The sequence below is a fragment of the Tupaia chinensis genome, unplaced genomic scaffold (genome assembly GCF_000334495.1).
Source record: "Tupaia chinensis unplaced genomic scaffold, TupChi_1.0 Scaffold143878_1, whole genome shotgun sequence".
Lineage (NCBI taxonomy): Eukaryota > Metazoa > Chordata > Mammalia > Scandentia > Tupaiidae > Tupaia > Tupaia belangeri.
The window spans coordinates 695,608-700,957 of NW_006203729.1; the positions used below are offsets into that span (position 1 = coordinate 695,608).

Below are 5,350 nucleotides of genomic sequence, written 5' to 3' on the forward strand. Positions count from 1 at the left end.
GGCAGATGGGCACCGGCCTGGGCTCTTACACCTTCTGCATGAGGAGCCCGTGCTGAGGGGTACCCTCCAGGGCAGCCCTACACAGGGCCCCTTGGGGAGCTCCCATTCCCACCCTCAGAGTTTTCATTTTCAGTCCGCACCTCTGGATGGTTTTTCTCTTTCTTACTTGCTTTTACAAACATCCCTTAATGACAGATTCCGTGAGTTCTGGGCCTTTGCTTTGAAAGGTTCCCAGGCCCTGGGGTTGAGGGATCTAGCCTAAACCTTGCCCTGCCTCGTGTTCCTGCTTGTCTTCTTCGGTTCATTCTGGAGAAAGGCTCCTCTTTGGTGGTAATTCCTACAAGGCCAGTAGCCAGGGCCTCTGCCTCCCAGTGCCGAGGACTCTGCCGTGCTGGGCCTGGGGCTGCCTCGCAGGGGCAGCGAGGCTGCAGTGAGCAATGCCTGGCACCCCTCCTTGGAGTCAGAACGCAACTGGAGAGTCCTGAGGGGTGGAGGAGGGCGCTTGCGGGTTGGACTGTATGGTACATTCTGGGCAGAGTTACTTTTTTTTTTTTTGGAGAGATTTTTCACTGTAGGGCGCGTGCGCTCGCCAGACAGAGAGAGACATAGAGACAGAAAGCGAGAAATCACCCCCCAGGGGGGATGGTCACGCCGCAATCCCTTCTCCTCCATTCTCCTCTCGGGATCTTGGGCACGCACACACACGCACCCGGCGTGAGTTTTAAGCCACCGGGTCCGGGACACGAACCGCGGTCGACTACGTGGGAGTCCAGCGACATAGCCATTACGCTAACTGCTGGTTCCCAGAGTTAGGTTTTGAATCCAGCCTGGTGGGATCTGACTTCCTGGGGAGTCCTACGGAGGCGGGGGATTCCTGAGCAAGACTCGAGGCAGGCGCTGGGCTGTAGTGTCTCTAGAGGGGGTCAGGGTGGTACTCATCCCGTTGACACAGCCAGCAGGCCAGACTCGCACTCACAGGTCGGTTGGGTATTAATTTGGGGAGGCTTTGGGGAGGGGATGGAGAAGATCAGGAACTCAGTCCTGCAGCCTTTGTCCTGGCACGACCTCTGACCCCACCTCTCTGGGTCTCGCTGTTGTCAGCCCTATCCAACTTCCAGGGTGAGTAACTCACTTACCTGCTGTTCTGGCCAGGTGTCATCACGTTCCCAATTCCTGTGGGGCTGGAGATACGCTATCAGGATCCCTCTCAGAAAGTGCCTGTCTCTCGGCCAGTCTCTCCAGCTCTGCGTTGAGCACCCTTGGCCCGCCCCTGCGGAGGGGTGGGTCCCGATGCTGCTCAGCTCACCGTGAGAGCTGGTGAGAGCCAGGGCTCTGAGATGCTCACAGCCGCCTTTGTTCCTTTATTTGCCCAGCCCTGAGCAAACACACCACAATAAACTAGATGGCATTTGGATATTGAAAATGCAAAGAGAAAGTGTCTCGAAGAACAATAAAGGGGTTAGAGCAGGGCCTAGGTGCAGGCGATTTCATTGTCTAATTCCCCTCGAAGGCAAGCTGGCTGTCCAGACAAGGAGTGGTTCTCCGCGGCCCTGGCGAAGCCCCATGTCACAGTGCTGCTCTTCCAACATCCACCTTATTGCACCAAACACGATTCGGAGTCTGCGGGGAATTCAGACTTTGCAGGCAGGACAGAGGACGTGTTTTAGCCACGCCCCAGCAATGACACGAGGAAAGGCCAGGTCTCCGAAGCTTGCAGGGAGGAGAAAAAAGCTGAGAATGAAGTCGCTGGGGAGCAACAAAGCCTGGCTCAGTGGCAAAACACTAGGCTTTGTGAGGCATTTCCACACGGGAAGGTTCCTGGTTCAAGGCCGGAGACGCCCTGTACATGGCGGGCTTGTGCTTGCCCGTGACCCAGCAGTCTCTGGGTCTTGGCGGGCTGAATGCCATGGGTTGATTTTAGCATCCAGACCCTGCCAAGGGTGCTCTCTCTCTGCCTGTCTCTTACTCATGGAAGAAATAACTTAAAAATAATAAAAAAAGGAAAAACAAGAGCCGATGGGTCCATAGGCACAACACCTCTTCCAGGAACTTCTGTGCTCCCCAGGGATCAGTGACTTCCGCTCTCCTGCCACCCACTGCCCTCAGCTACTGCTTTCATGGCAGGCCTGCGCACTCACGCAGGGAGCTCCGTGTGCCCGGCTCTCGTGCTAGGACGGCCTGCGGAGTTTTTGTGAGCGCGCTTTCATAGGAGCACGCCGTAGGGGGGTGTGACATGGCTTTTGCTCTCACAGGGCAGTTGGGGTACTGCCAAACCACGAGTACTTACCATCTGCCCAGGTCTGCTGACTTCTGCCCAGGCGACAGACAGCGGCGGGCAGGGCTGCTCTCACAGGATTCCAGCCCCAGACACCGCGCTCTGTGCAAGGCAGGCTCCTCCAAGTGCTCCTTAAGGAAGGAAGGTCGTGAGGACAGCAGGGGAAACAGCTAAATCGTTCAGAGCAGGAAGCATTGTGAAGGGCTTTCAAAGCCTTCATCTATGTGTTGCGTAGCTGATCAGCTAATTCCCCAGCTGTCTTGTGCTAAGGTTGAAGTGGCCCCCTAAAGTCTTGTTAGGTAACACCTTGTTAACCTGGCTCAAGGAAACCTGAGTGTCTTTTTTTTTTTTTTTTTTTTTAGAGGTTTTTGCTATAGGGCGCGTGCGCTTGCCAGAAGGAGAGAGACCGAGAAACAGAAAGCGAGAAATCACCCCCCAGGGGGGATGGCCACGCCGCAATCCCTTCTCCTCCGTTCTCCTCTCGGGATCTTGGGCACGCACGCACATGCGCCCAGCGTGAGTTTAAGCCACTGGGTCCTGGACTCGAACTGCGGTCGACTACCTGGGAGTTCAGTGACATAGCCATTACGCCAACTGCTGGTCCCTGGTGTCTTAAAAATAACAGAAGTTCAGTTTCTGTAATGCACACTCAATTCTCCCACAACTGCAATCTCTCTTTAGTCTGAATCAGCCATGAGCTGCCTCTGCAGATGCAGCGTCAGGTAGAGACTGGTGGCCCACAGAGGCAGCACCGCACTCTCCACCCTGTGCCTCAGGCCTGCTCCTCAGGGCCCCCTGCATTCCCAGTGCCCAGGAAAATGTGATATGGAAAAATTTAAAATACTGTCTTCAAAAGTAACATTCCTGGGGCAGCAGTGGTGTGGTGGTTAAGGAGCTGGATTCCCACGTGGCCGACTGTGGTTCAAGACCTGGAGCTGGCCGCTTGAAAATCATGTCAGGCGGGTGTATGTGCCCAACGTTCCAGGAGGAGAGTGGAAGAGAATGGAAGAGACTGCAGTGTGGCCATCCCTGCTGGGGGATGCTTTCTCATTTTCTCTCTCATTGTCTCTCTCCCCAGTGAGTGCACACGCTTTATGGCAAAAACAAAAACAAAACCAGATAAGTTAATATTCCCCGCAATAGAGCAAGACCGATATGGAAGAAACTTTAATTAGAAGTCTACTAAGCGCAAGGTGTTACAATTCCCTCTCAGCCCCTAGAATTATCTATAAATCCCACGAGATGGGGAAGTGGGTGCATTTTCAGATGTGTGGCATGACATGGGGTGGGGCCTTCCACGTGGAAGTGGGTGCCCAGGAGCGGGCAGATTTCGTGGGGTCCAGAGCCCATACGTTTTGGGGAGCTCGCTTTAAGAACGAGGACACAGGAATATCTTGCTTCTTGACGTACTACACATTATATATGTTATGTATATAAAATGTGTACTATTTGAGGTGACCTTGCAAAGACTCGGAAATCTGTTCCTTAGCCCGACGGTACATACTACCGTTCGTGGGCTGTTAGGGTGATGTGCAAGAGTAAGCTCAGAAAGTGCTGCAGGTCCCGTGCTGGAGAGTCACAATTCCTGGTCACGTTCTAAGGTTCTGAGAAGTCCTGCAGTTAATTCTATTTGACCCAGAGTCCTGTTTTCCTTTTCTTTCTCTTTCTTTCCTCCTTAAATGCCCTCTCTGGGTGAGTATTTCTGAACAACTGAGAAGCAGACAGGGAAAGCCTGGCTTAGTTTCTTCTCCCCCTCTTCTCCAATCCCTTTCCATTTTATGGAGAAGGAAACTGTCAAGGCCCCGGATCCTCTGCGATCTCACAGCTAGGGAGCAGGGATGTCTTACCCTTTCCCTCCAACCTCGCCTGGGGTGGCAAGGACAGCAGTTCAGAAATGGTAGGGACCAGCTCTCTGAGGGTGATCAGGTAGGAGAGTGGGTAGCTAAGAAGACAGGATCTTTCATAAGAGATTTCCAAGGTAATAAAGATTTGTAATGTAATAAAGTCCTTTCAAAAAAAAAAAAATCTGCAGCTCAGACTTTCTCTTGCTTACAATTTGAAAAAAAGTTAGGGGGGCGCATTTTTTTTTCCTTTAAGTTTTTTTTTTGCTACAGAGTGCTTGCACTCACTGGAGAGAGAGGGAGAGAGGGAAAGTGAGAAATGACTCCCCCCCCCAAGGGAGGATGGCCACACTGCAATCCCTTCTCCCCCATTCTCTTCTTGGGATGTTAGGCAAACACACACATGTACTTGGCGTGATTTTCAAGCTGCCAGGTCCTGGACTTGAGCTTGGCGTGCTTTTCAAGCTGCCAGGTCCTGGACTTGAACCATGGTTGACCACGTGGGAATCCAGCGCCTTAACCTCCACACCACCTGCTGACCCCCCAAATGGGGCATTTTGACTTAAACGAGGACAAAAGGGATTGATTGATGTGTGGATTCCTGTGTCTCACTTTCTATTAGTGCGGCCTTTCTTTTTCTTTTCCTTCCCCATTAAGAGTTTGGCACAAGACTGGAGACACGATTTGCAGATCCCTGTGCAAAATGAAAATACCAGGGCCCACATTCAGAAATCCCGGAATTTCAGGGGAGTGACAGGAGAACAGCAAACGAGGTAGCACAGGCCACATCACTAGCCACCCACATCCCCCAGGCTCCGCCTTGCTGGGTGTACACTTGTTTTTAGGTATTTCCAAGGTCAAAGTTCTGAACATAATTCTATAGGGAAGGTCCGGTGGCTTACGGGAGGACGCGACTGTGTCACGAAGGGCTGAATCCTGGAACCAGGCAGTGGAGACCGGAGACACAGACTGCAGGGTGAATCATTAGTCCAGCATTCTAGGCCACTTAGCCTTGTCAATCATTCATCAGCAGTGCTGGGGAGGTGTAGCTCACAGTACTGTTACAATTGGCTCCGCCTCTAGCTCCGCCTCTCAAGTGAAATCCTGGCTCTAACCTGGGTGTTTTCAAAAGCAGTGCTAGTTACTATGTATCCAGGAGGATGGGATCAGCCCACAATAACTCCCTGTTCTCCTGGCATAATAATTAACCCCTTCTACCAGGGACTCCGTCTTA

The 5,350-nt window shown here is 52.5% G+C and overlaps 1 long non-coding RNA gene across 1 annotated transcript; it reads right to left on the reverse strand.

Moving 5' to 3' along the window:
• Positions 1–1,401: 1,401 nt before the first annotated feature.
• Positions 1,402–5,111, reverse strand: LOC106733484 (uncharacterized). Its single transcript, XR_001369541.2, has 3 exons — positions 5,019–5,111; positions 2,288–2,406; positions 1,402–1,710 (listed from the first exon to the last, which is right to left on the reverse strand). It is a non-coding gene; the product is annotated as an uncharacterized LOC106733484 (long non-coding RNA).
• Positions 5,112–5,350: the final 239 nt, after the last annotated feature.